A 20,709-nucleotide genomic window follows, 5' to 3' on the forward strand; every position below is an offset into this window, starting at 1 on the left:
AGCTTCTTTTCTGTCCTCAATTCCCTAGTCTTACGGCAGAGTGTTTTTCTCTATAGGTACTTCTGCCATGCTGGTTAAAGACAGAAAATATTTAGCTTAACCCTGAGGCAGCTCAAACCTTGTACCGGTTTAATTAAAAAATAGTGCTATGCCCTCCACAGCAGCAGAGCGTTGTTTGGGAGGGGAGCGGAGGGAGGAGTGCTGTGCACTCATCCTGCCTGCAAAGATCCCTGCCGTCAGCGGGAGATCCCTGCGCGTAGGGGGAGCGGGTACCGGCTCCCAAATCTGCCGCACAGCTCCCCAAGCTGGATTTTGCCTGCAGCGCTCTGTTTATAAGGGAGCCGTTCCACTGCCAGAGTGTTTTATTTTCTGAAGCTGTTTCAACCCCCTTTTCCATCCTGGGGGGGAAAAAAAAAAAGGCTGTTTGGAAGAGGGGCTAGGTAACAAAGCTATGCATTTCTCCTCCATGTTATGTACTTCGTACAAGTTAAAAGGTTCATTCTGCCTTTCATCTTGAGGACTGTTTTCTGCAGATATTTCCTAACTTTTCCCATGACGTTTTCGCCTGGTTCTTCAGAAGGTTGTACGAACTGAAAGAGACTATTGTTTCCGCAAGAGCGCAAGCATGTGCACATCGGCTAATCTGGTTGGTACAGGATTTTAGGAGTGGGTGTTGGACTGAGGAACAGGATTGGGATGTGTGCAGCTACATATTCTTGCCAACGGCATGCTTTCTTATTCTGTAAATAATATCGCATTTCACTTTCTAGGTTCGCCATTTGTGTTTCTCCAAAAGTTGAACTCCGGTACCATGAGAAATAAACAAGGAAATGGCGTACAGGAAGATTGCAAAAGCTTTGGTTAGCAGAGATTGGAAACCTGGTTTGGTTTTCAGTCCTGCGCCTGGATAGGTATCAGCTACCTGGTTGTGTGGAGACTCAGTGCATTTATTTTTCACAGACATCGTAGGTTTAAAATTGCTACTTCATTGTCTTTCTTGCTTTCTCCTTCCCCACATTTGGGTTTTCATTTTTGAAGTACACGATAGGCAAACAAGTACTTTTTAGCTTGGTGTTCAGGAGGCATGCTTTGGGAACCGAGATGCGTTTGCCAGCTATTAAGACACTGCAGTCTGAGCCTTGCATTGACAACAAACTTTTTGCAGAGTGGTTTGCATACATCATACGATATGGTTTTTTGGTTTTGTTTGGGTTTTTTTTTTTTTCAATTGGATGGTATCACCAGGGAGCAAAGAAACCACTGGTGGTTGGTTTTGTTTTACACCCAGGATCTTGTTGGATGCAACCTCGCTGCAGATTTGTTTCCCCTTTCGGGAGCGTTACCTAGAAGATGGTGCTGGGATAGCTCCAGCTGCCTGGTGGTGACCCAGATCTCTGCTGGCGATGAGATCTCATCTCCGCTGGGCACAGAGCAAGAACAGCAGTTGCGTTTTTGACTGATGATCCGCAGGCATGTTCCCATACGGTGTTTCCAGGCTCGTCAGCAGCCTTGCAGCGCCTTGGCTATTGCTGCTGACGTGCCCGTGTCTGACGGCAAAAGGCGGGGTTTTCTTCCACGGTCTGGTTTCATGTAGGTCTCGTAAGAGGGTGTGAGGCAACTCCAGGGTGTTTTTACATACTACTTTGTGTATGTGTGAGACAGCATAAAAGCCCTTGGAGTTTTTTTTTGCAGCGACAACATTGTATAACTGACAATTTTTTGTATCTCCATTTTCATACAGTTTCCTTGCTTGGTCAGGAATAGTTGCTGCTTGTGAATGACTCCTCGGAATTAGAGCATGCAGGCTGGGAAGGCTGTGACTTGCTGAGAGAATTGATGAGGATTGATACTGTGGCTTGCTGATGGATTTTGTCTGGCTGAGATGCTTTTTGATGGATGCACAGGAATTCCCAGGTGTTGATAAAAGCACTTGACCATAGCCAATTTTGTAAGAGGATAGGGAAGAGAGATTTTGAAGTGAGGAGGAGTCGGGGGTTTGTCTGGTTCCTTTTCATCTACGGGCTATCTTATTTAGCAAAGAGCTTATAGCCTCACCCATAGTCACATGTGTTTTTAGCACCTTGGAACCAAACTGCTGTGTTGGCTATCCTTGAACAGTTTTTCTGATGCTTCCAGGGGACACAACATGGGTCAACTACCTTGCTTCACAGACCACCTCACTGCTCGCCCAGGTGATGTTTCTGAATTTGCACCTTCTTTTCAGCAGCTCATGGGTACAGTATAGAGCACTGGAACCAGTCTGTGAAGCTGCCTTTTCCTATCCAAGACTCCTTTTGTGTTAGACAGAGTCCTGGTTGCTATAGCCAGGGATATCTGAGGCATGTTTTTGCTGACAGTTTTCTGCCCTGCACTCCTGAGGATTGGATGTAGGGCACTTTGGAGGGTTCCTCATTCTGCCTTTCATCTCGAGGCAGTGGAACTCCCTATTTACAGTCAGCGAGTTCATTAGAGCCCTAAATTATTTACCTTAAAGAATTCAAGCCCTGAATTATTTACCTTTAAGGTCTGTCTTCCTGTGTTGTGCATTTGGTTGACTGTAGACCTGTGCTCTGTTATAAACTATGAATGTCTAAGGCAGCATAGTATCTAGGGCGGTTTTAGCTATTTGCTGCTAGTTTTATTTTCATACACAAATACATTACAATATTATAACTAAGGTCAGAGTGCAACTCAGTGAGATATAAAAAGGATTTGTGCAGCCCTAATTTTAAGTCTTGTGAATGCATGGACAGTTTTCGATCAATGTGGTGGCACCCTGCTCTTTCCACGAGTCCCCTGCCTAGTGCTGAGCGTGCAGCTGTAGCTGCAAGCCGTGGGCAAACACCCTATTCAGCATCTTGTTTTTTCCTTGCTGTTCCGTGCTTGGCACCGGGCTTTTATTTATGGCACACTACTCAAATCCTACTGAAGAAGTTTATCATTTCCTCACGAACTTTTTCTGTTTATCAGTGTCAGGCTTGAGGGTTTGACAAATGATTTGGGAAGCGTTGCGACTTCTTTACAGGACGAGAGTTAAAACAGGAGGACAAAGGATCTTGAGGATCTTACAGCCTTGCCGCTGAGACATCTCCGTACTACATAGTATTTCGCGTACTGGAAATACGGTTCCCTTTTGCTGCGAGTGTTCATTAGTTTTGCTTGAGAGAAACCAAGGTTTCAGGTTGGTTAGGAACTCGCCATTAATGGCCACTTGGGAAATGCTGGGTTTAAATGACTGGAGCGGCGCTGCATCAGAGCTGCATGGCAGCTCTCCAAGGCACGGCTCATCTGCCTGAGCGCTGAGAGGGGTGGCAGGGAGCGGCGGGGTGGCTGCCGTCTTCGCTGCTAACAACTGCCAGAGGTGTCCTGCGCTTATCCCATAGCCTTGATGCACAGCTCAGGTACGTCCCATGTGCTGAGTGCGGCAGGGGATGAGGGTGAAGGGAGCTGCTGCGGGCGGCACTTGCCTGCCACGTTACCCTCCCTTTTTAGTGCTTCAACTCATCAGTACTCCCTCTTGCAACGTAGCTTTGGTGCACCAAAGAAGAAAGACAGGACGCAAACAAATGGCAAACAGCATCCACTGGCATCATAGAGGCTTTAACACGATTCATGGGCAGTGCTGCAGCTGCACAGCCACCGTGCAGCCCTCCGTGCCTAACCAGGTTGTTGCTCCCTCCCTATCCTACCTCCAATTTTCCGTCTCCATTAAGTGAAATTTCTTGTTCTGACATATTTTCCCCCTCCCTCCCCTGGCTCAGCTCTTGGCTGCTCTGCGTTGAGCATAGATGGCTCCTCACTGCCAGACCTGGAGCAGGGGAGAGGGTTGATCCCTGTCCTTGCTCGGGAGGTGGCCCTGCCCGCTCGGGAGCAGATGCCTGAGGCAAAGGCCACCTGTCTCCTCCTCAGCCTTGAACTAGACCATGCTCTTTGCTTCGTGGGGCAGCTGGCTAGTCCCAGGCTTGGACTCTGTTCCTGAGGTTGCCAGAGTTTGTTGAGTCTTTCCAGCCACTTTTTCAGGAATGGCTCAATCAGACCACTGCAACCGAAACCTTGCAACAGAAGTTTCTGGCAGACATCCACGTCAACAGTGGACAGAGTATGCCAAATGCCCAAGCCCTGACATCGCAGGAAGGGTATCACAGCCATGTTCCCCACCCCGTGCTGCATGGCCGTGTTTACTTTATGTGCCCTTGTGGAGGTAGGCAAGGGATCATGTACAGATGGTTGAGTTGCACCTAAGTGAAGCGTTTTGTTTTGTTTGCTTTCAGGGAAAGAGATGAAATAATGACATTAATGTCATTTCCAGTACTGAAAATCCAGTTGCATTTTTTTCTTTACTTATGATGTGTATTCTGGCCTTTCAGAGAGGCTGGTGGTGTTTTTTGAGGTTGTAACTTCAGTTGGGTTTCTACCATATGGGCTTTTTTCTTCCTTACTTAAGTGTGGAAATTTCTTATATGAAGTGTACATTTTGGTTCACTGGTGTATTGGCAGGAGAATTTGACACTGAATCTTAAAGCTACTAATATGTGAAGTGAGGAGTAAACACAGGCACTAAAAGACCCTTTCGAGAATTTTAAGTGGAGTCACTACTTAAATAATGTTGTAGGTGCAGAGTTCAGGGAAACTGTAGAATTAAGTAATTTACTGTCAATGTAATTTTGCAAGTATTATTTTTACATTGCTGCTGTGGTTATTAGTAGCATGTATTTTTTGTTGAAACTGAAAGAAACTTAAGCAGCGCTCTCTTCCCCCGTATTTCTGCTTTTGGTGGCACTGAGTACCTGCTTGGCATTGGTCCCAGCGCTGCTGGGCAGGATGCCCCGGGGAGAGGGCAGAGGATTTGGGCACAGGAGAGGTTCGTTCTCCTGCACAGCTCTACAAGAGATGGGCTGTGGTACCTCAGCCACCCCTCCAGATTTTTCTCTGTCGCTTCTGTTTGGTCAATGAACAATTTTGGGGGAAAGACTTTTTCTTATTTAATATCTTTATGACACATGGCAGAAAAAAAAAAAAAAAAAAGACCTAAATATCTACTGGGAGAGCCAACTGCTGTAATGGAAATAATAGATAATCACGTGCAGTTAATCAGTTTTCTATTTTGTGTTGTTTTTTCACACAGAGCCATGAGGCAAGAGAGAAGTTTTTAAAAACAAAAATGTGATTGAGAAAACATCATTGTTGGCAGGAGGACTCGGTGGATTCAGGTAATAATGTGACACCACTTTTTATTATGCTTTAAAAACTGGCAGGGTTTCAAGCTGATGGTGGCCGTTTGTCAGGGACTGAGGAGTAGAGGAAGGTGACAAGGTATAACAAGACCCAGTGGGTGGCTGTTAAATTAATTCAGACCAGGCAAGAGGGTGTGAGCGTTCCCACAGCACGGGCGACTGCTGGATAGGACAACGTTGCTGGGGCTGTGGGAGCTTCCTTCCTTATGTCAGGCTGTTAAATCTGAGGCTGTTCTTTTTTTGGGTTTTTTTTATGTTTTTTTTTACCCTAAGAGATTCTCTAATTCAACCTCTTACAGCTGCATCGATGTAGGCGGGGAAGCTCCATGGCTGTTTTATGGAAGAAGGTCAAATGATTAGCTGTCCCTTCAGACTACACAACTCTGAATCTATTAATATTTCCCTTGAATTCCCCCTTTTGAAAGATTTCTGGATCAGAGATCATTATCTGCTAAAACACCCAGACCTAGACCTTTGCTGCTTTAGAGGACTACCACTGGTTATTTTCTGTGTGTGAATGAAGACAATTTCTTGTTGCATGGCTCTAGGAAACCTAATGTGTGATGTTTAAGCACACTACTAATATGTTTGCAACAATCTTATCTTAAAATAATGGACTGTAACATATTTAGACCCTATTTAGTAGGAAATGTACATTTCTAGTTAAAATGCATCTCTCATGTTTTTAATCATTTTAATTATTTCCCTCACTGAGGGGGAGTGGAAGATGAGGGGGGAGTTTACAGTGCTAATTGCACTTCACGTTCGTAATTGGGGCCAGATCCTACCCTCAAACTTCTTAGGCAATCCCAGTGAAGTCATCAGGCTTTTCACAAGCATATGGGTTTTCCCCACATGTATTTTATTCCAGGATAAGGGCCTACAGCGCGCTTTTTCATGAACTGATTTCTCAGACATATGAGAAGATTCAAAAAACACGCATCTTTTTCAATGTAGCTTCTTGGTTTCCAGCACCAATTGGAGAGGTGCTGCAGTATTTTATTGAGAAGCAGATCAGCAGAGCTAGTTGCCTTTGACTGAGCTGTTTTTAACTGGCGAGTCCTTTGCGTTTTCTTTGTTAGGTGCTAGGTGGGAAAAACGCAGTTGTGGCTTTGCATTGCTATAGTCATGACCAAGGGGGACGTTTAAATAGTTTGTGAATGGGTGTGGATTCGATATTTCCTAGAGCCAGCTTCTTTTTAATATTAATTGCATACTCCAGGAAGATAGTTGCTGTATCAACATTGGTATAATGACACATTATTAAAAAATCAATATCCAGTCATAGAAGCGAGTCCTGGTGTAAGCAGTTGGGTGCTTACAGCTGCGATTTGTATGTATTTGCAAATGTAATGGGCTTTTTTTTCTTGTAGCACTGGTAACTTGGATAAACACTGTATGTGTGACTCATTGCAGAGTATAAACTTATTTTAAAGGAGCAAGTGTGGGATTTGCTGAATATCCTATTGCTTGCATCCCTGAATACTTGCATTAGGTCATGATTAATCTTGAATTGGCCAACCTGAGAGGAAAATTACTGCTGATCTCCCATAGGTGACTTCAGAAATAAACAGAAGGATGGAAGTGCTTTAAAAACATAAATAGTAGTTAGAATTCATAAAGTCATAAAGCAAACATATGGTACAAGGTCTTCTAAAATATAACACTTGAAAGCTTTTTTTTGTAGTTTCAGAAAGAGCTTGTTTAGTTATCCCAGGAAAAGTAAATATTTTCATTCCTTTTTCTTCTCTCTCTCATTCCATTTGTCTTTTTTTTTTTCTCTTTCTCTCCTTTTTTTTTTTATCTTTTTTCCTTTTTTCCCCCAGAATCTTCTTAATTTGGTGGGATGGGGAACCAACACCTGATGTGCCTAGAAAGCCCTGTTTGGGGGCAGGAGATAACACCACTAATTGTCCTCCTGTTGTTAGGTTCATTCTTGAAGTCCTTCTGCAGTGTCAGGATGGAGTTGATGTAATGCAAACTGAACGCTCCCTGTGCGCCTGTGTGTGTAAGTGAGATGCAATGGGCACTGCAGCAGCTCCTGGACCGGTCAAGAACACGCCCATTTTTTTAATGTGGTACCCCAAGCATCGACGCTGAGGGATGCGATGTGTGTGTGCGTGTGTGCGTGTGTGCGTGTGTGCGTGTGTGTGTGTGTGCAGGGTGTGAGCTCGCAGGGGGTGGCACACCTCAGCATCCCTGTTCTTCTGTCGCATCCTCGGTGGGGCGGCCACGGTCCCCAGCGCTTGGAGCATCGTGGCAGGGAGGCGAGGCTGCTGCCTGAAAGGGGAGAAGGAGGAAGACGGGGAGCAGAGGAGTGGGGGGCCAGGCGGGGAGGGGGAGCTGGGGAGGAAGACGCGGCTCCGGAGGGAAATACTCTGTGCTTTGCAGTTGCTTGTGTGGATAGAAACCAGATGGTGCGCTGGAACACCCGCTCGCTCGGGCGGCGGCGGAGCCAAACATATGGTTAATGGTTAGGAGAAAGAGCTTTGCGAGCCAGGGCTTTGCTGACTGCCTCGCATTACAGATTGTTGCAGTGTGTCATTACATTGCCAAACTAAGTGCTTAATACCCGCTGCGGGCGCTGGGCAGGCATTTGCAGGGAGGATGCTGAGGCTCCTCGGGCAGGGCGGGAGACTGACATCACGTGCGTCCCACCGCCACACCCCCCCCCACCCCCTTTCCCCACTGGAAACACCGTAAATCTCCCCTTTTACAAGCTCAAAACCTACAGCAGGAGGTTTTCCTATTCTGCGTGTCTTTAATCCGTTTATTTCCAACAGCGTATGCTTGGTTTTGCCCTTTTTTTTCACCCTTTTTTTTTTTTTTTTTTTGGGTCCCCAAGCAGCCAAGTTCACCTAGGTTGCAGCACCGCACTCACACGCCCGGCATCCGAAGTTCCTGCTCTGGGAGCTTTAGGCGACACCAGGCCCATGTTATCTAAGGAACTGCTGAGCTCATTCATCTCCTTTTCACGGCCCGCTTCCTTTTATTTTTAGCCAAATCCGTCAGGCCTGACAGGCGGGTAATTTGAGCCAGAGAAAGGGCAAAGCTCCAGGTCCTTTCCACAAAGCAATTCTTCTCCTCCCTCCTGGGAAGGCTCCAAACTTGGCCTGCTCCAGGCAGATGGATTTGTTGAGTCATGTGAGATCATTTACACAAAAACACAGCGAGGCAGTGAAAAGGAAAAAAAAAAAAAAAAAAAAAAAGGGAAAGAAAAAAGAAAAAAAGGTGGGGGGGAAGGGGTGGGAGAGTGTGCGCTGCCGGGGCTGCTGCGAGCGTAGGAAATGTGCTGCGAGGCAGCTAGACAGAGGAATGCAGCAGATTCATTCTTGTATAAGGTAATGTCTCGTTTACAGTGCAGGGTGGAGCCAGCGCAGAGGAGAAATCACTCGAAAACAGATTACTCATTTAAAACAAAAATTCTCCTTAAAATAAATAATAATAAAAAAAAAAACCAACAAACCAACCAACAAGCAAGCCGCGTGCATGGGTGCGCAACAAAGGCGGCGTTGTTGTCAGCACCGGATTACAGTAGCGGTAAACTCCGGGCTGGGAGGTTGCTGGAAAATGAGTTTGCTCCGTGATGCAACCGGAGTTTGCTTTGTCTGGCCGCCAGCGTGAGTGGGGCGGTGGGGACGGGGAGCCCGGCAGCAGCAGCATGCGCTTCGCTCCGGCCAGGGATGGTTTCAGGCGGCGGGGAGGGATGGAGGGAGCGATGCAGGGTCCTGAGCGGGCAAGCTGTACTGGGGCATCGTTAACAGCGAAAATGGGGGTGCGTGTGCATGGACGGGGCGGGGGAGAGCCTCTTGTTTTGGTTTTGAACTGGCATGATTTTCATTATATCAGGGAGTAAATTACGTTTATTCAGTTGAATGTTGCTTTTGTTACCGTTTGCAACCTAAGCTAACCCCAGCGTGTTGGTTTTGTTGTTTTTTTAAGTGGGTGGTAAGAGACAACATCAAACTTAGGGCTTTTTAAATCTTGATGCATCCTGGAGAATTAGGTTGGGTTAATTTATGCAGTGTTCTAACGAGATGCGTTCAAACCTTTAAATAGACATGGACCGTATTGAAATATTGTTAGTATAACTTCCAGTTACTCCAGATTTCTTAGCAAGGCGGTATCTGAATATTAGTGTTTTGTCCTGATGATGATTAAAAATCAGAGTAGGGACAGAAACTGAAACTGGAAATTGGTGGAAAACATGTGCAATCAAACAAGTCCAATGCAACGCATATCATTAAATTCTCAGCTGGAGTTAAGGAACTTGTGGGAGCATGTAAACATGGGTTTGTATTTTAACTTGACCCTTTCTCCCGCTGAGCAGCATCTTCTGCAGACTCCACAGTGGTATCTGCTGAGGTGCTTTCCTCTGGGGAGGGGATGGTTTGTCTGGAGCCTGCCTCCCTCTGCTTGACCTTGTCTTCCCTTTTTTCTCCTCCTGCTTTTTTACACTTTTGTGTGGAAGACGGCTGGCTTTCCCAGTCCACTTGCCCTGCCGGGCTGTGCTGCTGAGCTCATTCGGTGTGGGGAGAGCCTTCACTTCTCGCACTTAAGAGTTTTCTCACTTTGTGGAAACCTTTTGTCTTCTTTGTCTCTTGATCAGGCCACCTCGTTAATTATGTTGAAGGAGCACTTGGCAGCACCCCAAGTCCCGGCTGGGGTCCTGCACTGCACAAACCCGTGACGGGGTCCCTGCCCCTCAGCTTGCAGCTGATGTCCGGGGTGAGGATTAGCCAGGGGATAAGAGTATAAGGATGGGAAGTATGGCCAGGCTTGGGACCTAGACCGTGCAATAAGCTGTGGCTGTAGCACGGCAGCTTTTAAAGAGGAATGGCTGTAGATTGCTCTGAGATCCTCGGAAAGGTCCCAGAGAAGGACAGCGTTGTTATTTATTCTGTTTGCATAGTTACTGTAACTTTCTTTCCCCTACCTAATTATCCTACATTTTCTGTTGCTGTGAGCAACATTTCCCGTAGTTACCCAGAGCTGCAATTCCAGTTAAATTCTGACTTTATAAAGCTAATCTCCCAGCAGTGGCTGTGGGATTTCCAAAAGAAAAGACGTTTGTGAGGAGCCAAGGTTTTTGATTTTTGTCTTAGTGGACAATTCTGCATAACACCTTTGTTAACTATTCACGTTCATTATTGGTTGAGAGCTTAATAGCTTCACCTCTATTTATGGCACTTAGAAGACTTGTAGTTTTTTTAATTCCCCTGCAGAGCGCCCCACTCCGCAATATCTCCTTTTTCCGCTTTGAAGATGCCGTATGTGTTGCTTTTTGCATCTTTACGTCGGACAAGCAGCCCGACTAGACAGATTTCAGGAACTGTTCATGACCTGACTATCGGGAAAATCAGCCTTACCCTTCCTTCCCCCTCTTTCACAGCCGCTCAACTTCCTCCCCTTCTTCTAAAAGTGTGTTGTCTATAAGATGCTATCAGCCCTGTAATTCTTTTATCTTGCTTCTCCTATCGTTTCCATTCTTCTGCTCCTACTGCCTCTTCCTCTATCTCACGATTAGACCAGAAATTTCTCTGCTGCTGGCATCTTCCCTCCTCGCATGTACTGTGGCACTGCCTCCTTTGGGATCTGAGGAAGGATGAGTTTGGAGTTCATACGTGTTGTGTCATGTCCCGCGCTTGGCTTCAGTTTGCACCAGTAGAGGGTATTGGTGGTGGTAATTTTTTTTTCATTGATGCCTTAAGCAACCAACTCTATCTCCACCTAGGTTGGAGGATGAGCAGGAGGTCCTCAGTGCCTCCCTCACCAAGGCGGCTCTGCTGCCTTGATGAGGGAGGCACTGAGGACCTCCTGCTGAGGTTGCTCAACCTCCTGCTGACGTTGCTCTTTCCAAGGTGATGTAACCCATAGCCAGGGGTTTGCACGCTTTCCTCTAGGTGCGAGAACACTATGTTTCCTTCCAAAGACCTTATTCTGTGCCCTAATTGTATGTCCTTCCTCCGTCTGAAGTTGTGCCAAGGAGAGATGCTCTGGGAGCGAGGTAACCCTCTGCTTTTGAGCTCAAATTATCTTGCTTCACAGGATCTGATAGCAATTCCCTCCCACAGAAAACTTGGGCAAACTTTATAATTCTCTGCAGTGATATCTAAGATGAGCAGAGTGGTGACCTCCTCGTATCGCAAACGTTCATTTATGGGACTTATGAAATAACCTCAAAATAAATAAATCTCTAGCCTGACAGCTTCCCCCTTACAGAAGAAGTTACGGTGTAGTGGTGGCAATTTCCTCTTCTTCATGTATGCATCTACAGGGCATCCCAGGGGAGAGGCGAGATTTGTTCTAAACAGATTAATCTAAATTTCCATGGAGCTTTTTAAGGCATTAAATCTATGTAAAGTTTTCTCATCCAGCAATGAACTGGTGCAGTGGTGGAGCGCAGGACTGTTTGTAATGTATTCGGAAACGTAGCTGTTTTCTGGGTGCGGCCAAATCCCATTAACTGTGATTTCCCTGCTTCCTTTTTCCTCCTGTCGAGCCTTCTGGATAGTGGCTTCTCATAACAGCTTGTTTGGAGAATCTGCTCCGAATATCTCTCAGCCGCTCCGCTCCTCTCAAAGCAAGGGAAACTCTGGGAGCAGCTTATCACCTGCTCATCAGCTGACTTCCATTTCTACTAGAAAGTCTCCATCGGCCGTAGACCAAACAAGCTTAAATCTTTTTCAGTGGAGCGCAGCAGAGGTAGAAGTCCTTTTGGAGATTAAACTTTGCCTGTTGATTTAGTGAGACATCAATCCAGACAGCACAGCATGTATAAAATTGGCTTCTTTCGTTCCCTTGGAGCATCCTTAGGGATCCTTAAGAGTTATCCGAGAACTTCTAGCGAGGATGTGCGAGCACCCTCTGACACTGCCCTTGCAGTAGCAGGTTTTTCAAGTTTGTGTTAAAAAATATCAAGTTGTTTTAAGGCTCTGTTCAATTCATTACCTTTTCACTGATGGTTCCTGTAGTGTTACTAGCTGCTAACATGATCCTTTAGGTTTTTGCCTTGATTGTGTTATAAATTAAATTGGAGTTGGCAAAAGCTGCTTCTGATCACATGCTGTAAAAAGATCTTTTTTTACCTGTTTGCAGCCTTTGTGCAATTAATGGGAACATACTGTTGCTCCTTGATAAATTCGTTCATGTTTAATAATAGTAATAAATTATTATTTAAAATTCGTTTATGTTTAATAGATATATGTGGGCCATATTTGGCTTTAAGTGGATGTATCACAGCTCTTGAGGCATTTTGGTGGCTAAATAGGTGAGATTACACACCAGTTACTCATGCCAGTTGTTTTCCTGTGTCCATAACAAACTGTGCATGTTCCACAAATATTTTTAGTTATAGCCTTGTCAGATTTGTTTAAGGAAAAGAGATGTCCTCATTTTTCAGAGATATTTATCTGTGAGTAAGTGGACTTAATGTTTTTTTCTCAGTTGATCAAATTCTAAGTGCTAAGATGAAAGGCCCACTATTACTTGCAAAAGTAAGACTTTTTTGCAGGAGTAGATTTATCTTCTACATCTGCTTCTCTAATTGCAGCCTGTAAAGACCCTAAAGAGTCCTGCTAGTCAACGGTTTCCTTACTGCCACCAGTGAAAAATCAGATTTAAAATGCATTTAACTGATGCTTGGTTCCACATTTAATACCTCTTGATTACTATGGTCACAGCATAAATAAATACATTTGGTAACTTACTTGATCATGCAGATGTTGAATGTCTTTCTCCTTCATCAGAATATTCCTTTTATCTAGGATATCTGCTGTCGTAAGCCCCAAGCTGTTGATTAGGTAAAAGGGAATGCCATATATGGGAAAATAAACCAGCACCCGCAACGTAGATTCTTACTAAAAAATAATGAGATTTCTTTTAGCAACTTCAGCTTGTTGTTTTCTGTTTGAATACTTTCTCGAAATTAATAATAAAATACTAAAAAATAAAGTTGTCATGCCTTCTGGGAGGATGGCATAAATAATTAACATGGGATATCCGCCCACTCGTTTTTGGGTTGATTGCTTATGGGCTTCCATGTAGTACCATGAATGGGTTTGAAGCCCCTGCGGTGGGCTTGGACTGTGCCAGACCAGCTCAGACTTGTTGCTGCCCTTCTTGATGCCATTCACTGTGATTAATGGTGTCTGGATGGGTGGCAGAACCCAGATGGTTATGACAAACTAATTTTCTTCTCCTTGGATGCGCCACTTGGGCACAAGCGTCAGTGAAGCCCCTTCTGCAGCCAGTGAGGTTGGAGGCAGCAGGACCACATGCTGCTCCCAGGGAGGACGTCTCGCATGGGTAGCACTGCACTGCCGAGGGTATGCATGGCACAGCCAGACTCGCTCAGCTGTGCTTTTTGAGACCGAGAGGTTAAAAGGACAAAGGTAAACCACGGTCTGAAGCAGACTGTTGCATCTGGCGGGTCTGTTCTTGGGTGACGCTCATTTGGTTATGCAGCTCAAGTGCAGCAAGTGCTTCACCCCTGCCCACGGGGCTGACAGTCACATGCCCAATGGGAAGTTATTTTTCTGCTGGGTTTTGCCCCTTGTGAGTGTTGTCATCGGAAATAACATCAAATAAAGGGACGGAGGTTTATGGGGCATCATGGCCTGTTCACCATTTAAAATAAATCTTCTGTGGTTAATTCTCTGTGGGGCAAAGGGAGAGAGGAGTTTGTGCCCTAAACTCTGGAGAATTTTTAGTATTGAATGCTAATTTTAACCCTGAAGCATCAGTGAGTTAAGTAGAGCTCAAAGTGCTGCATTTAGCCTTCATCAGGAAATGCTGGATAGCATCGCTGGGGAGTTGTGACATCAGGGAGTTCCCACATGCATGCAGTGGTACTTGTAGAAGAACTAAAGGTTGGTATTTCCAAACAGGAGTGGAGATGGGCGCGAGCTGGTGACACATATTTTGATTTTCAGTACAGTAGGTGGCAGGAGAGACAAGGCGACAGCTTGGCTGAGGTGGCTGCTTGTCCACGTGCCGCGATAACAAATGAAGGCTGTACCACATCTACACCCAGTACACTGGGAAAAAAGTGACATCACATTGTCAGGTGCTTTTGTGAGGTCTGTCATCTGTGTGATAAACACGACATAAGAAGATGGGAATGTTAGACACATGTATTGCAATGCCCATGTTAAATGCCACACTGTGCACTGTGGCTTTTGTTTCTATGATGTCTTCTGGTAGGTTTCAGGGAGTAAAGGTTTCATGGCAGCCTAAGCCAGTCCCAGTTACAGCTGTTCATCCTCTTTCTCTTCCCATGGTGTCCTTGGCCAGGACTTCCCTCCCTTCCCTCTTGCATCTGCTTTGGTGCTTACGAGGCTGTACCATTAACTGCTTGATGGGGTGAATCCAGCCAACAGCTAACTAAACTAAAGACATGGTTGGATTTTGGGTAACTCAACAGAACCATCTCACCTCGTGCTCCTGAAACTATGGTAGAAGCAAAGGAGCAAGTGATAGGAAAAAGGGACTGACGGCTTCAGGCTATGATAGAGCTGCACCCTTGATCTACCACCCTGTCAAACTGGATGGAAGAGGTGCTTCTTTAATGGATAGTGAAGTAGATGCTGGAGACTTTTCTAAGCCAACATCTGATATTCTTGGACTTCTGATCTGCAGTGGGATAAGGTAACCTTAAAAGCCTGAGAAACATGTGCTTCCTAAGCATACAGGAGTCTTTCCTAATGGAGAGGCAAACTGAAGAAGTGAAATTAGTGGGTGTTTTCCTTTCTGTCTCTTAGAAGTACGCCTCCTTTTTAAAGGTGAAAGGGATGTTCTTCTTCCCACTTCAGTTGAGTTAAGACGTTTCTTTTCTTATTTATGGGAGATTTGGCCTCCCATTGCACACAGGGACAAAATCTGCTCTTGTGCATGTGTAACTCGAGCAAAGTCAATGAGGTTGCATTTGTAAAACAGAGGTGATTTGGCTCAGGTTTTGTAACTGGAGAAAAGAAGCACTTTTGTCTGTTGATTTATAGGGAATTAGTGTATGACTAAAATAGGCCCACCCATTTGCTGTGCTTTTTTCCCAAGGATTGTCCTCTGAAGGACTTTTGGTCATGATGGAAACAGCTTCATTGTGTAGTCCTGCCAGAGGGCATTGAATATGCCTCAGAGCCAAAAAGAGCAGACAGTATTTGATTCAGACTTGTCAGAGGAACCTTTATGATACATACCAGCTTCCAGTGATGACTTTAGTCCTCCTTTTATCTGTACTTGGACATAAACTTTGATTCTGGTATATCAAAACACGCAGTTGTATTATGGCCTAAATTCTGCTTTTTTATTTGAGGTGAAGCCCTGTTGAGAGCAACTCCTTCATTACTTATATTCTGTTTCTGTGCCCACTGGTTTAATAAGATTTTTGTCAGCATTTTTTCAATCTATTAATGTTGGTTTTGTGATTGAAGTTGACTGAGAATTGAACTGGTGTTGAAGTTGTAAAACTGTCGGTATGATGTACTGGCAAGGACAAGACATCTGTTCCGGTACTTGCTCCGTTGTCTTTGCTGGAGAGCCTGACTGTCCCATAGATAGAACCTGAGTGTGCCTGGGCATCTAGAAGAGGATGTAATACCACCCTCGTACTGGTGAGAAATGGAGGCAGGAACACGGTGATTTATTGAAGGTGGTGGAGGTTAGGATCTAGGTCTCTTCCACCCCACCCCAGGAAGCTGAATCCTGTGATTTCTAGTGTGATCAAGTTTGCTTCCTCTCCCCTAAGAAATGTGAGACTCTTCCCGTTGCTAAAATACCCGTACACCATACAGAGGAGGCGTGGGCACACAACTTGGGAATTTAAGGCTCATTGCCACGAAAACCGGCACATTTAGAGAGTAGCTAGCTATAGCTGTAGTGTGCGGTATTTCAGGAGGAAATGGTCTGAGGGGCAGAACCAACAGTAGCTGCTCTGTTGTTGCTTTACACACAATTCAGAGAGTTTGGTAGCTGGACCAGAGGAGGGACCTGAGCATACACCGAGTTTGAGCAGCTTTTGGGCTGTTCCATCCGTGAAGACATGCAGTCCCATGCAAGGACAGGTTCTTTCGCATACAAAAGCCGTTTGTGAAGAATGGGACCTTGTTGGCCAAATTTTCCTTAAATAGGCTGGTATCTTGCACATACTGGTATGTTGATATAAATTATATGGCTGCAAATAGTTAATTGTTTCTGTAACCAGGCTTAACTGTGGAGTGCTGTGCTTGGCGAAGAGGATCAAAAAGGAGTTCCTATTATTCTAAAGCAGTAGCTGTCTGAGGCTAATTATGAAAAACATGCCGAGTTGAAATACTCATTTTTTTAATGAATTTCCATAAGCAGCTCATAGACAGGTTTATGCTGTGCTGGAAGAAGTCTGACTGCACTTTAATGTAGATACCTAGATTGGTGATTAGGAAAAGATTGTTAAACAACTGGAATTTAAATACCGGTACGGCTTCATTGTAATAATTTCCCCAAAGGCACATTGGTAATTCTGCTAAATAGAGAGTTTAATAGACTTTAATAATGTGTACTTTGGAGACCCTATACACAAAGGAATTATGCATAAAACATTCATTATGGTAAACTGCTACCTTTGCATGTAACGAGGAATCTGTTGAAACAAAACCGGCGTGTTGTGTGTGGCAATGCGTCGCTGGGTGTTAATGGACAGAAGTCGTCATGACTGCCTTACCTATCGCTTCACCTGTTTTGACCAAAGTTGCAGCCCTTACAATTTTACCTAATAGTCAGTGAATTGTCTGAGGTAGACATTAGTTTATTTTCCGAGAAGACCTGTGCCGGCAGGAGGGCTGTGGTGGTTCACAGGGCTTTGTTTTCCTTTGATGTGCCCATTCGGTGTCAAGAGAAGAGATACCTGGTAGGAAACACAGAATAACCCCATTTAAACAAAAAAATTAAAATAAACGAAGAGAAGAATAACAAAAAAGCAACCTTAGCAAGCGACTGTAAGCGAGTTTAGCGTTGGATTTTGATTTGATTTGGCTGTGCTGCTGCTGAGGGCCCTGCTGGAGAGCAGGCGAGAAGGAAGAAGGAGCAGATGCTTTTGGTAGAACAGTAGGGCATTTATCTCTTTTAATGAGGTAACATCATTAGTGCTGACAAAGTGCTGCAAATCAATACATGTAATGGACTGCTGCTGTCTTTCAGTAGTGCACAGGCTGTTGTACTTCTGAGCATTCGAATCTGCTGAATCACAGGTCAGGCTTTATCTCCTGTCTGATGCTGGGTTTGTTGTTTTGTTTTGTTGGTTTTTTTTAACCCTTTTGTTTTTTCCCCCTCCCTGATCTTTGCCTTTGATCTCTGAGAACTGGAGCATACCTCCAGGATATGTGTTGGGGCAGGCATAAGTGTATTGATTTTACGAGCATGGGAGCGCATTGAAATGCCGCATACGTCCATTGCGGTGCAAGGACCTTCTCTTTAACTGGAAAGAGTGAGGTTGCTAATGTCTATTTGAGCTTGATTCCTTCTGCCTAAAATGGCTGCAGGTTTTGGTTTGCGTGTTTTTTATTTTTTTCCCCTTGCCCTCTGCCTGCTTCCTTTAGAGCAGTGGTGTAATGTCAGCCACACTAATCATGTCAGCCGGTGGCACCGATGACCCTGACATTCAGCAACAAAGAGCTGCAGAAGAAAGGAGAGAGCGAGGTGGCTGCGGCGCTGGACAAGGAGCAGCAGCGGGTGGGGGGAAATCTGCAGGTCAAAGCGTTTCTCTGTACAAAATCCGTCAGTGTAAAAATCATATGCACGCTTGTCTGCAAGGTGACCAAGGGAAGAAATGAGACAGATGTCAATGGAGATCCGTCCTTTATTCCTCACTTTTCAGATGGTAAACGTGACAGCACATGACTATAATAGTATGAAAGTAACAAAAATAACAGCAAAACAAATCTAAATTTGAAAAAGCCTGGAGGTTTTAATAATGTCTCTGTTAAAAATTACTGAATTCCCCCAGAACTCCCATCAAAACCATGTCGTTCTACACCACAAACAAGTAACATAACCTAAATGTTCGAGGTGTGCTGTCTGTTTATCGGGGGGCCTGGGAGTGACACTTGGGCGTCCGTGCTGATTCCAGGAAAAGAGGCTGTCGGTAAAAAAGATTCATCTGAATAGATCACGCACGTCAAAAAAAAAGTGGTTCCTCTTTCTTTTTTTATCTGCATGCCCCTCCCATCCTGGGCTTCCCAACACCTGCTTGTGGTGAAAGAATATAAACAGAATTGCAAAATTCCTCAGCATTAACTGTTGCCTGACAGCTCCAGCTAAGCACTGCAAGGTCATCTGTTTTTTCCTCTTTACTTTTGTTTCTTGCTCCCCACCACACATCCAATGAGCCTCTCCAGCATCCCCAGGTGATACCATCCCTGGTGGAAGACCTTCCCGTGTTTCTGCCCTGCCATGATCTGAAAGTCAGTCATGTTTGCCAAAGTTGATATGAATCCAGAGTTGGGGTCTCTCATTGCCTACCCCTCTCATGTTACCCTCGGATTGAGCGCGGGGACACGACTGGGAGCTAAATAAGCCTTTCAGTCACAGTTGGTGGGGCCACATATTAGCACGTACTGAAGATTGTCCAGTAGTAACGCTGCTGAGTGTCAGTTTGGGTCAAGACTAGGTAAGGCTCTGTTAATACTTGTTACTTTTGTTAAATTTAATTGGTGTTCCCTCTGGAGAGATCAGAGGGGTACGCTTCAGCGACACCCAGGGTACAGTCAGCATTCCTCACTGCTGAAATGAAAGCGTCGTCCCTGCAAAGCAAAAATCTCACTAGCGGTTTGTTACCTCCTCGTGTTCTCGACCATCTTGAACTGGCAGAAAGTAATGGCAAACAGATGTAGAAAGGTATCGTCTTGGGAAAGCTCTGAAGACCTTTTTTTGGTTTTCTCCCCCAGTGCCCTCCCAAAACATCCCTTTTATAAATCTTTTCTACATTATATACCACAGGCTTTCTGTGTTAGCTTATTCCAACAATGAAACCAAAGTTCACTTACCTCCCTTCCAAGGTTGGGATTACAGAAACCTTACACACATCTCACCATCCTCTCGCTGCAGGCACTCCAGTCCAATACATAAATACTTGGCCGAGTTTTACTGCCCTTTACCCAGTTAACTAAAAACAAATGCCTTCTGCTTTGTTACAGGCAAGTCATGCCTACTTCTGTTGTTCCAGCCAGCAAAGTTTCTCAACGAGCTTGGCCTCTGAGGGACTGATTCCTTTTTAGTGACTCTGAAACAGTTAGCAAATCTTTCTGTGATCAATGTATGAGAAGAAAATAATATAATCGTGGGCTCTAAGGAGAGGAAATAGCTGGTCATACCCTTTCCCAAAACTACACATGACCCACCTTTGCTCACCTTTCCTCAGTAAAACTGGGGTAAAAGTACTGTGATGGAGGGCAAAGGGACAAGGAATGGAAGGGCTTGAGAAGTAAAGAGCTGTTAATATTACAGGCCCCTGTGTTAAGATTATCTACTTTTTCTTTTCCTTTTTTTCTTCTGGATGGTGTATTCAAACTATTTTAGCACTGCATCTGAACTTGGCACATCTTCTCAGGAGGAGAAAATGCAGGGCTGCTCGTTAGTATTGTTTCAGAGCAGGCATAGTGGTGATCCTGCCGCAGGCTCGGCTGCTCATAAGGCTTGGTGGTTACCTCTCATAGCAAATACAGGGCAAAGTGTTGATGGAGAAGGGCTGCTAGTGTGCGATTGCAGCACTGGTGGGCCAAATCGTGTTTGCTTGACTTTCCTGGGTGGTCGCCTGGCTTGTACGCAGCACATGGAAACAGATCTTCTGGAATGTGAAATGGTGCCTTCTGCATTTCTCCCACAAGTATTTTATAGTTTTGACTGGCATGCGCAAAGGAAATGGAGAATAATAGAAGAAAAAACTTGTGTAACCCTTCAGCTGTGCTTCCTTTCCATACCAAGGTTTTGCATTTAAAGTAAAACAACCAGTCTCTGTTATTGTGTAAGTCTTTTTTTAAAGTTTAGTGATGAGTTTTTGGTAAATGAGTGAAGGGATATTTCTTTTTTTCCCCTTAAACTCATCTCCAGTTTAGTTAGCGGATACTTCTGTGTGTCTTCACTCAGGGGAACTGAATCATCGTAGGTTTAGTGATTGGGTAATCTGATTCTTAAAAATTCAGAAGATCCCTTTGTCCAAGATAGATTTATTTGATTCCTGATTTTACAGAAGTAGGTTTTGAAGGGATCTTGAGTGTTTGCGGATTTTTTTGTTGTTCTGTTCTTTTTAGTAATGATGTTATAAACCAGTGAGTATCCAGGCTTTTGTAAGTCTCGTATGCGAGTGTTGTACATGGGATGCGGAGAGAACATATGACCAGCATCTCTCTTTCCTTGTTCTCTAGGTGTGGCTGCCATCTACTCACTAGCTCTGTGATCATGGTTCTTAATGTTTGGTGTAAGGTAGAAGCAGCATGTCTTTTCAGTC

At 44.8% G+C, this 20,709-nt stretch overlaps 1 protein-coding gene across 2 annotated transcripts in view; it reads left to right on the plus strand.

Annotated features, from left to right (window-relative positions):
- Nucleotides 1-20,709, plus strand: part of BACH2 (BACH transcriptional regulator 2) — a 192,776-nt gene that overhangs the window by 37,355 nt on the left and 134,712 nt on the right. Inside the window, exon 2 of one of the 2 annotated variants that reach the window (XM_087777140.1) lies at nt 5,126-5,210. The exons of the other annotated variant lie outside the window; for it this stretch is intronic. The gene's annotated coding sequence lies outside the window, so the exon portion shown is untranslated. The remainder of the gene's footprint in view (nt 1-5,125; nt 5,211-20,709) is intronic. 2 annotated transcript variants of the gene reach the window in all.

Source organism: Nipponia nippon, unplaced genomic scaffold (genome assembly GCF_047370975.1).
Source record: "Nipponia nippon isolate SJK-2023a ecotype South Korea unplaced genomic scaffold, ASM4737097v1 scaffold_4, whole genome shotgun sequence".
NCBI classification, from domain to species: domain Eukaryota; kingdom Metazoa; phylum Chordata; class Aves; order Pelecaniformes; family Threskiornithidae; genus Nipponia; species Nipponia nippon.